Source organism: Bufo gargarizans, chromosome 3 (assembly GCF_014858855.1).
Source record: "Bufo gargarizans isolate SCDJY-AF-19 chromosome 3, ASM1485885v1, whole genome shotgun sequence".
NCBI classification, from domain to species: Eukaryota; Metazoa; Chordata; class Amphibia; order Anura; family Bufonidae; genus Bufo; species Bufo gargarizans.
Window position 1 is genome coordinate 287,086,678 of NC_058082.1, and position 12,514 is coordinate 287,099,191.

The following is a 12,514-nucleotide window of genomic DNA, read 5'->3' on the forward strand; positions in this document are numbered from 1 at the left end:
GAGATTCCGGGGTACCTGTTGCACACAGTTTCCTGGCATATAGCAACTGACAGTAACCACAATTAGTGTCCATGGGCTCAACCCGATAAGGACAGTCAGCCCTGACACTGCCAGCAGACTAACGGAGCCAGGCCCACAGTGGGTACATCCTGGGTGTGTTTTATCGGCTCAAATCTCCAGGGTGGAGATTTCCGGAGTGCCTGCCCGCCTCCCAAAAGAACCCCCCTGTAGATTCTTAGTAGCCTCATTGCATTCCACCAGGTCCACTATCTCCAGGGCATTGCCAGGAGACACCTAATGCTGATGCATTGCTGGAGAGGGGGTGGCAAAGCCTTCCAGAACATATCAGCTAATAGTCGATCCAGCATAGCCGTGGGACTCAACACTTCAGACTGTAGCCTCTTTTGCAAGTGGTGAAATAAGTTATAATACTGGGGTCTCGTGGGCTCAGCCGGGTTAAACCCCCACTGATGTACCCGCTGGGCCCGGACCAACACATTCACCCCCAGTCTTGCCAGAATCTCACCCTTTAATTTGTGGTAGTCGGCTGCTTGATCATTCGGCAAGTCGAAATACACCCGCTGAGAATCGGATGCCAGGAACGGAGCGACGACCCCAGCCCACTGGTCTCGGGGTAGTTTCTCCCTTGTGACCACCTTCTCGTACATCGCCAGGTAGGTTTCTATGTCATCTAAGGGTGTCATCTTAGAGATCACCGCACGGACCGCTTTCCGGACATCATTGGCGCTTTCGGATGTTTCTGCCGTCTGTATATCCATCACGTTTTGTAACAGCAGCTGGTTTGTTTCTTGCTGCTGCTTGTTAGCCTCCCGTTGTTGCAGGTTGGTTTCTCGCTGCTGCTGGTTAGCCTCCACAAGAGCCTTCATTATGGCCTCCATTTTGTCGAGGATCACGGGTTGAAATTTAGCAGGTTTAATGCAAGACACACAACTGTGCCCGGAGCAAAAATGAAAAACAACAATACTTCGGTGATCGTGCCTGCCTCAGTGCGCTTGCCCGCATCCTCCACCAATTGTGGGGTTTCGCTCTGGTAGATGGGGTAAGTGGACGCAGTACAGAGGAAAAAGACAAGTTCTTAACGCAAAACTTCAGTATTTATTCACACTTGAGGCAAATGCACAAAACAATGCGTTACTTTGCAGTCTTAGTGTTTACTTCACACACAATGAAAAGTACATCTTGGTGTTACTTCACACAAATTAGAAAGTTCATATAAGACAAGTCACCTTGATGTCAGTTCTCCCTCCAGCAGTCCACAGCAGGCTTTAGGGGGTCTGTTTCCTCGGCCCATGGGTTTCAGCCCTCCAACCTGGCACCAAGCCTCAGATCCGAACACAGAGATCCTGCTGCTGAGCCCAGCTGCCTATTTAAGGAAAATCAGCCCAGCAGCACACACTGGGAGGAAAATACCAGTTTTCCAGACCATTCCCCTCACTGTGTCACAGGGCATATTACACCATGTAGTTATTAAGTGAGGAAGGAAAGATTGCAGCCCAGAAAAAAGGAAGTCAGTAGAGTAAGATGAGGGAGTGTTAGCATGGGGCTTCTGTTCATAAAGGAGAGCGGGGGTGGTATTTACGGGTTTGGAGTTTCAGCTTAGAGGGTTTGCAGCTTTTCCGGAGTCATGGGATGTAGCGAGGTCCCCCTTATATGAATAGAGATCAGGTTTTCTTGCTGCTTTATGAAAGTAATCTCATGGAACGTTAAGGGACTGAGGTCCCCACATAAAAGATGGATGATGCTCCGGCATCTTAAAAAACAAAAACCTGCTATAGCCCTTCTACAAGAAACACATTTGGAGTCTGGAGACTTTGATTGCATGAAAAAACTGTGGGTAGGGCAGGTGATTGGATCTGCTTCAGTCAAGTGGAGGGCGGGTGTTCTAATCTTGATCAACAAACAGTTGAATTGTCAAGTCCTGGGGTCTTCTGCAGATAGTCAGGGAAGGTGGGTGTGAGGGATACTGCGCCTCATGCCCGCTTGACGTCACCTACGTCGAGCTCACGGGACGCAGTATGGTCACTTGTTAGCAAAGCGTGACGTTACGCCATCCAGAGGAGCAGGTAAGGTCAGCTTGGTCCAGTTTACACAGACACCTCCTGTCCACACAGGCACAGAGAGGCAACAAGCTGAGAGAGCCTTTTCACTGCCACAATGAAACAGTGCATTCTCAGCCCGGGTAATCTGCCACCAGCTTCTCGTTTGATATAAGCCAGGTCCGCTAACGGGATTATATAGGGTGAGAAACCAACCCGTGGTAGCTTATAACTAGGCCGAAACATGGATGTGGGTATTTGTGATCGAGATACAAGACAGCACAAGATTTAATCGCCTTAAGGGCACACTAGATATAACACTATACACACAGAATATATACAGTGGTCTGAGGTTACAAATACAGGTGATATAGGTACAACAGGGTTAAGCAGAGCAAAACTCAGTTACCGGGTAGATGAAAATTCCTTTGGGTTATGATGGTGGAATAGTCCTTGGCTGCAGTCATGTGGGTGGCGGTGATGTCAGCGGTTTCCAGGTCTCGCCAAACACATTTGCACAATGTGACCCCCCTTTCAGAAAAAGACTCGCCCGCTTGCTGGCACAAACCTTTTAACCCCTTAAGAACACGGCCATATTTCACCTGAAGGACCAGGCCATTTTTTGCAAATCTGACCAGTGTCACTTTATGTGGTGATAACTTTAAAATGCTTTTATTTATCCAAGCAATTCTGAGATTGTTTTTTCGTCACATATTGTACTTCATGACACTGGTATAATGGAGTCAAAAAAATGCATTTTTATTTATAAAAAAATACAAAATTTGCCAAACATTTGGAAAAATTTAAAAATTTCCAAGTTTCAATTTCTATACTTCTATAGTACATAGTAATACCTACAAAAATAGTTATTACTTTACATTCCCCATATGTCTACTTTATGTTTGGGTCATTTTGGGAATGACATTTTATTTTTTGGGGATGTTACAAGGCTTAGAAGTTTAGAAGCAAATCTTGAACTTTTTCAGAAATTTTCAAAAAACCGCTTTTTAAGGATCAGTTCAGGTCTGAAGTCACTTTGTGAGGCTTACATAATAGAAACCACCCAAAAATGACCCCATTCTAGAAACTACACCCCTCAAGGTATTCTAAAAACGTTGTTAATCCTTTAGGTGTGCCGCAAGAGTTAATGGCAAATGGAGATAAAAAATTTCCAGTAACAAAGCAAGGGTTAACAGCCATACAAAACGCTATATTTATTGCCCTGATTCTGTAGTTTGCAGAAACACCCCATATGTGGCCGTAAACTACTGTACGGGCACACAGTAGGGCGAAGAGGGAAAGGTGCACCGTGTGGTTTTTGGAAGGCAGATTTTGCTGGACTGGTTTATTTACACCATGTCCCATTTGAAGCCCCCCTGATGCACCCCTAGAGTAGAAACTCCATAAAAGTGACCATATCTAAGAAACTACAGACCTCAATGTATTCAAAACTGGTTTTACTAACTTTGTTAACCCTTTAGGTGTTGCACAAGAGTTATTAGCAAATGGAGAAGAAATTTGAGAATTTCATTTTTTTTTCAAATTTTCCATTTTTATCCATTTTTTCCAGTAACAAAGCAAGGGTTAACAGCCAAACAAAATGCTATATTTATTGCCCTGATTCTGTAGGTTCCAGAAACACCCCATATGTGGCCGTAAACTACTGTACGGGCACACGGTAGGGCGTAGAGGGAAAGGTGCACCGTGTGGTTTTTGGAAGGCAGATTTTGCCAAACTGGTTTATTTACACCATGTCCCATTTTAAGCCCCCTTGATGCACCCCTAGAGTAGAAACTCTATAAAAGGGACCCAATCTAAGAAACTACACCCCTCAAGGTATTTAAAACTGATTTTACAAACTTTGTTAACCCTTTAGGTGTTGCACGAGAGTTATTGGCAAATGGAGATGAAATTTGATAATTTCATTTTTGGGGCTAATTATCTATTTTAATCCATTTTTTCCAGTAACAAAGCAAGGGTAAAAAGCCAAACAAAATGCTATATTTATTTCCCTGATTCTGTAGTTTGCAGAAACACCCCATATGTGGGCGTAAACTACTGTACGGGCACACAGTAGGGCGTAGAGGGAAAGTTGCGCCGTGTAGTTTTTGCAAGGCAGATTTTGCTGGACTGGTTTATTTACACCATGTCCCATTTGAAGCCCCCCTGATGCACCCCTAGAGTAGAAACTCCATAAAAGTGCTGGCTCTGGAGATCCGACGCTCTCCTCGGCTCCCGGACACAGAAAGGAGGAGGAGAGGAGCACTGCAATAATTTGAACTGCCCGCCCCTGCAGCCAATCAGAGCCGATCCTGAGAGGTGATGTCGCCATCACCTCTCAGGATCGCAGGATGGTGATTGGTGGTGTATGTACGCCCTGTGTCCTTAAGAGGTTAAACTGTAGCCGGCCCCTCCCCTCCTCCTGTTCTGGGACTGGCATCAAATGAGCCACAAAACCGATTATGACTCATAGCTCCAGACCAGAATGTCACAGGGAGGTGGTTCTGGGCCCAATTGATCCGCCTGGGTTCCGGCTGCAACTAGAGTCCAAACATGGTGCCGCTATGTGATTTCTGTGGGGAGTTATGTATATCTCCCCTTCAGGGCATCCTAGCATCAAGCCAGGACCACGGGGATGTTTGGCTTTGCCCCAGGATCGCAAAAAGATAACCAAATTATGCCTGGGATGGACAGATGATTCATAATTCCTTATGAAATGTCGGTGCCAACATGGTTGTGGGAAAGTGATAGATCTGGTCCAGGGCTGAGACCTCCTGCTGGGAGTTTTCCTGCTACATCCTCCTTTCAGGGGCGGGATGCTCCACACCTATGAGACATTGGGGGCATATCCTAGTGATGTGCCCCTAATGTCTGAGAAGGGAATAACCCTTTAAGTATGGGGCTAGATATCACCTCATAAAAGCGCCAGATATCAGAAAGAAAATATATACTAAGGATAAATGTCCTTGTATCCTCCCCTGAAAAACCATTAATGGGAAAACGGGTTAGGACCCCAACTACCCTGCGGATTTTGGGAAAAATTAGTCATCACCTCTTGCTGCAGATTACTTTGGGATCCTCCTGACTTCTCATTTTTATATTGCATATAATTTTTTGAGCACACTACTGTATGTCTGTGTTTTGTGGTCAATAAATTACACCGTATGAATTCAAACAGCATCTGTCATATCTTATTATAAAACTTACTTATAATACAATTATCTTAGTTATAACCCACAATTTATTACCAGTGGGCCTATCCCTATATACAATAGTGTAACTAGAGTTCTATGGGTCCCCGGGCAAACTTTTGGATCGCCCACACCCCCATAACCCCTTAACGCCCAGAGCCGTACATGTAGGGGTCCTGCAGTCACTGATAGCCGGACCCCTGCTGTATGAGCCGGCATAGGTGAAAACACTGATGGCGGCGCATTAACCCTTGCATGGCATTGGTGAAAACACTGATGGCGGCGCATTAACCCTTGCATGGCCACGGTCAGCGCTGACCGTGGCACATGCGATGTTCTTGCGGGGATCGGAGCAGCCATCGGGTCCCCGCGCTGCTGGAACGGGGACCCGATGGCAGGGAAGGCAGCCCGATGCCTTCCTTAGGCATCGTGGCTGCCTTCTGTGACAGCCTGTGAGATCCAGCCCCCTGGATCTCACAGGTAAGCAGGCTGAAGTGTATTGCATTCAGTACAGCAATACACTTACAGCCAATGCTTTACAATACAGAAGTATTGTAAGGTATTGTAAAAGGGATCAGACCCCCAAAAGTTGAAATCCCAGAGTGGGACAAAAAAATAAAGTGAAAAAAGAAGTAAAAAAATAAATTTTTACAAAAAAATTTAAAGTTTCAAGTAAAAAAAAGAATGCAGTCCTTTTCCCAAAATAAAGTTAAAAATAAATTGTAAAAAATAGTGAAAAAAAGAAAAGTAGACATATTAGGTATCACCGCGTCTGTATCGACTGGCTCTATAAAAATATCACATGAACTAACCCCTCAGGTGAACATTGTAAAAAAATCAAAACTTTTTTTTTGCCACCTTACATCACTAAAAGTGCAACACCAAGCGATCAAAAAGGCATATGCCCCCCAAAATCATACCAATCTGACCGTCACCTCATCCCGCAAAAATTGAGCCCCTACCTAAGACAAACACCAGAAAAATATAAAAACTATGGCTCTCAGACTATGGAGCCACTAAAACATGATTTTTTTGTTTCAAAAATGCTTTTATTGTGTTAAATGCAAAAAAAAAAAAAGTTTACATATTATGTATCGACACGTCCATAACAACCTGCTCTATAAAAATACCACATGACCTAACCCCTCAGGTGAACACCGTAAAAAACATAAAATAAAAATGGTGTAAAAAAAGCAATTTTTGGTCACCTTACATCACAAAAAGTGTAATAGCAAGCGATCAAAAAGTCATATGCACCCCAAAATAGTGCCAATCGAACTGTCATCTCATCCTGCAACTATGATACCCTACCTAAGACAATCGCCCAAAAAATAAAAAAAACTATGTCTCTCAGACTATTTAAAAAAAAAATGCTGTTATTGTGTAAAACTTAAATAAAAATAACTATACATATTAGGTATCGCCGTGTCCATAAGAACCTGCTGTATAAAAATATGGGGGGGGGGGGGTGTATTTCCCAATAGTGAAAAGAAAAGAAAAAAGTGAAGTTAAATGTCCCCCAGAGGTCTTGTATGATGCAAAGTGTAAAATAAAAGTAATTAAACATAAAAAAATTTTTGAATAAAATAGACATATTTGATATTGCTGCGTCCTTGACGGCCGGCTCTATAAGTATATCACATGATCCACCTCGTCTGATAAAACCCATAAAAAAAAAAAAAAAACATTTTTGTCACCTTACATCACAAAAAGTGCAACACTAAGTGATAAAAATAGCATATGTCCCACAAAATGGTACCAATAAAACCGTCACCTCATCCCACAAATAATGAGCGCCTACATAATAAAATCGCTCAAAAAATTAAAAAAACTATAGCTCTCAAAACAAGGAGATATTAAAACATCTTTGTTTTAAAAATATTGTTGTGTTAAAGTGAAATAAATAAAAAAGTAGACATATTAGGTATTGCCGCGTGCGTAACAACCAGCTGTATAAAAACATCACATGACCTTATCCCTAAGGTGAACACCATAAATAAAATAAAAACAGCGCCAAAAAAGCTATTTTTTGTCAACTAACATCACAAAAAGTGCAACACCAAGCAATCAAAAAGGCATATGCCCCCCAAAATAGTACCAATCAAACTGTCACCTTATCCTGCAAAAAATGAGACCCTACCTAAAACAATCGGTCAAAAAAGCTATGGCTCTCAGAATATGGAGACACTAAAACATCATTTTTTTGTTTGAAATGCTATTATTGTGTAAAACTTAAATAAATAAAAAAAAGTATACATATAAGGTATTGCCACGTCCGTAACGATCTGCTCTATAAAAATGTCACATGATCTAACCCCTCAGTTGAACATCGTAAAAAAGTTTTTTAAAAAAGTGTGTCAAAAAAGCCATTTCTTGTCACCTTACATCACAAAGAGTGTAATACCAAGCGATCAAAAAGTCATATACACCATAAAATAGTACCAATCAAACCGTCATCTCATACCGAAAAAAAATGAGCCCCTACATAAGACAGTCACCCAAAAAATAAAAATAAACTATGGCTCTCAGACTATGGAGACACTAAAAAAATATTTTTTTTCAAAAATGCTTTATTATGTAGAACTGAAACAAACAAAAAAAGTAGTCATGGCCGTAACAACCTGCTAACCTGTCAGATTAACATTGCAAATAACAAAAATAGCTATTTTTTGTTACCTTACCTCACAAAAAGTGTATTATAGAGCAACCAAAAATCATATGTACCCTAAAATAGTACCATCAAAACTGCCACCTTATCCAGTAGGTTCCAAAATGGGGTAATGGGTTTTTTGGGGAGTTTCTACTCTAGGAGTGCATGAGGAGGTCTTCAAATGTGACATGGCAAGTTAAAATTATCCCAGTGAAATCTGCCCTCCAAAAACAATATGGCGCTCCTTTCCTTCTGCGCCCTGCCTCATGCTGTACTATATGTGACAAGAAATCAATCTCAGAATGGCCTGGATAAGTAAAAGCGTTTGAAAGTTATCACCACATAAAGTGACACATGTCAGATTTGCAAAAAATGGCCCGGGTCCTGAAGGAGTTAAAGGGGTTGTCCAGGACTTAAATATTGATGACTAGTATTGAGCGAACTTGTGTTTTCTTTTTTAATAGTATTTATTTATAGAAAATCTTTTAAATACAGATAAACAATCAAAGTCCCACAAGGGACATAACAAGAACAAAACACAGACAAATGTACAACATGTCCATGTTCCAGTACCCATACATAAGATCCCTGAGCGGGAAAAAGCATCATAGGAAATTAATAACAATGTGTCGTTAGACCAATGAGCAGTCCCATAGTATAGTATGGTTTGTTGACAAGTAAGGGATTAGACACCCATGCACACACACATTCATACCCCCTGGAGTTCCGGACCTCCTGTTGTAAAATCAGACAGTACCCTGCGCACCCACCCACAGTCCCCAAATCTGGTTGAACCTATCAGGAGTCCCCCTTGTTGCAAAAGTGAGCTTGTACATCTGCAGGTCAGAATGTATTAGTTAGGTCCACGCACTCAGGGTAGGGCTCTTTGGGGGTTTCCAGTTCAAAAGAATTGTCTTTCTCCCATAAAACATGAGTAACCAGAGCAACTTCCTTCCATATTTGGTAGGGACTACTTCTGACACTAATCCCAGCAAACATACTAATGGGGAGAGTATCCCCGGGAGCCCCAGCTTTGTGGAGATAAAGACACAAATCTAACTCCAGTACTGCTGCATAACTGGACAAGACCAAATCATATGACATAAGGATCCTCTCGGTTCACCACACCTGGTACATGACGGGTCTGGGAGCCTACGCATATGATGCAGACGGACTGTTGTGAGATACACCCTATGTAACCACTTAAGTTGGATTAGCTGATCGCGAGCACTACCGTATGTTTCGCCCCATAAGACGCACCTTTTTTCCCCAAAAGTGGGGGGAAAGTGCCCCTGCGTCTTATGGGGCGAATGCTGTTTACATCACAGTCTGTATGTATTAGTGAGGAGGGTCTGTAGTAGGCGGGGAGAGCGGCGGACAGTGCAGGCACTGTACTCTGGCCCGCCGCTCAGTATGTACTGTATTATACCTAGTGTTAATCATAATATCTAAACTGCGCTCCCCCTGCTCCCCATCTGTACCGTACTTACCAGTACATGTCACACTTCGTCTCCCGTAGTAAGCGCTAGCAGGCAGGCTGGGCTGCAGGCAGCCTTAACTTACTGAGGTCACGTGCCTGCTCCGCCTACTTTATGAATGAAGCAGACAGAGCAGGCACGTGACCTCAGTGAGTTACAGCTGAGTGAATTATGATTAACACTAGATATAATATAGTACATACTGAGCAGCGGGCCAGAGTACAGTGCCTGCACTGCCCGCCGCTCTCCCCGCCTACTACAGCCCCTCCTTATGGATCTTTGGATAGGATAATGATGGGGGTAGGTCTGTGGATGGCATTATGATGGGGGGGGGGGGGATCTGTGGATAGCATTATGTGTAACAGTCTGTTACACTCAAAGGCATAATTGAAGAGTTTCAACAAACGCTTGCTTTGCCTGTCAACGTCTGCTTTGTACCACTCTAGCGGGAACCCATCCGGGTCAGGAGACTTCCCCACTGTCATACTTTCTATGATAGACCTAATCTCCCCCACTTCAATGGGAGCGCCCAGAAAAGAACGATCAGGTCTGGAAAGGGGCGTTAGGGGGACAGTTCCCAAAAAATCCTGAATATCCCTGACTACGGTATTTTAGAGGTATATAGGTCTGAGTAATAGGAGGCAAATTCCGTACATATATCCCTCGGTTGGGAAAAGTGGACACCCTCCGCATTGGTAATCAGGGGGACCACTGTCTGGGGATTCTCTGTTTTTGCCAGATAAGCCAGCGCCCTCCCGTTTTTGTCCCCATCCAAAAACACTACTTGTTTCTGAAATAATAGTTTCTTCTGGGTATATTCCAATAGATGAAGGTGATATCTCCTCTGTATCTCCTCCCACGCCTCCCGGGATTCCAGGGTAGGGGTCTGAGTATATACACTCTCCTTATCGGCTAATTCTTCCTCTAGTTTAGTTCTAGTGATCGCTAGTTCTTTCCTATGGGAGGCAATGGCGTGTATAAGAGTCCCGCGTTGCACCGCTTTAAAGGCTTACCATTCAACGGTAGGATTGGCTGATCCCTTATTAGTGTCCCAATATTCCACTGCCCCTTCCAAGGCTGCACAGGCCACTGGTAAGACCTCCAGCCATCTAGTATTGAGACGCCACTGCCTATCAGGGGGTGTCAACAGCACCGTCAATATTACCAGTAGCGGGGCATGATCAGAGATGCCCCTCGGAAGGTACTCCACCCTAGACAGCCACGGCAGTAGCTCCTTGTTAACAAGAGGGGCCATCAGGACCTTTATCTTCGGTTTGGCTCATGGCGTCCACTGATGTTTTGGGAGGAAGGGGGCCACCAGCTACTCCCGTCTTGCGGCCCATGTATATGAGGCTTATATGGGGCGTCAAGAGAGGGCTATCACGCCTGTAACCCCACGTGGGGCAGGTGGACTCTCAGGATAAGTAGGCTTAATCCTTTAGTGTTATCTGGGACACAGGAGCCTCACTGGACACAAAAAGGCCCGTAGTAAGAAGCAAAACCGTCTATGTGATACAGTTGTGCAGCACAGTAACCTGGTACCTGCAGTGATGATTCTGTGAGGTGCTTCTCCAAGCAGAAAAACAGAAGCAGCAAGTCGCTGGGTCCCCTCCAGCCAGGTTTGGGCAGGGAATGTGGATGCCTGTCACCCTGGTCACCGCTCAGCTCCACCAGACGCCGAGTCTCTCCCTTCTCAGAGCGTGCGCCTCCAGATTTTCGTGCCGATCCGCAGTCAGGCACTGCACTCAGGACCGATGCAGCACAGGAATGTCCGCGGCCGACCTTTCACTTTCCAGTCACCGCGAACCAGGGCCAAGGAGGACCACAGGGAGGGATGCGGAGTAGCCGCCTCGGCAGTTTCAGGTGCGCCGAGCCGGGTCGCACACAGGCGGGCGCTCCGGGATCCAAGATGGTGCCAGGATCCCACAGAGGAGCACAGACAGGAGGCCGAGGAGAGGTAAGAACCTCTAGATGCAGGAGGCGGCAGGAAACAGGGCCCCCAGGCGTATCCTCGTCTGCCACTGAGCCTAACGGCACAGTTTGAGGGTGTGTAGCGCTGCGGATGTCCAGGATTTTGACCGGATTCTGGAGGAGCTTTGACGAGCAGCGTCTTTACACCATGACGGTTAGGCCACGCCCCAGCGAACTTGTGTTTTCAAGTTCAGCGTACAAGGTTTGTGTTATCTAGGCCTCTTTCACACGCGTCGCGTGTGAGGGCTGGACAAGATGCGGGTGCGTTGCGAGAAAATGTGCGATTTTTCCACGCGAGTGCAAAGCGTTTTAGCGCGTTTTGCACGCGCGTGAGAAAAATCGGTATGTTTGGTACCCAGATCCGAACCCGGACTTCTTCACAGAAGTTTGGGTTTAGGATCGATGTTGTGTAGATTTTATTATTTTCCCTTATAACATGGTTGTAAGGGAAAATAATAGCATTCTTAATACAGAATGCTTAGTAAAATGTCCATTGAGGGGTTAAAAATAATAAACAAATTTAACTCACCCCACCCACTTGATCGCATAGCAGATCTCCTCTTCATTCTACTTTCTTCAGGTCCTGGCTAAAGGACCTTTGATGACGTCACTGCGCTCATCACATGGTCATGGACCATGTGATGAGCGCAGTGACATCATCAAAGGTCCTTTAGCCAGGTCCTGAAGAAAGTAGAAAGGAGATCCGCTACACGATCAAGTGGATGGGGTGAGTTAAATTTGTTTATTATTTTTAACCCCTCAATGGACATTTTACTAATACAGAATGCTATTATTTCCCCTTATAACCATGTTATAAGGGAAAATAATAAAGATCGGGTCTCCATCCCGATCGTCACCTAGCTACCATGCGTGAAAATCGCACCGCATCAGCACTTGCTTTTGATTTTCACGCAGCCCCCTTCACTTCTATGGGGTCTGCGTTGCGTGAGAAATGTACAATATAGAGCATGCTGCGATTTTCACGCAACGCACAAGTGATGCGTGAAAATCACCGCTCAGGTGCACAGCCCCATAGAAATGAATGGGTCTGGATTCATTGCAGGTGTAATGTGTTCACCTCACGCATTGCACCCGCGTGGAAAATTTGCCCGTGTGAAAGGGGCCTAAGAATTCCGTTATAAGTTATGGTCTGTGGTAGTGGAATCC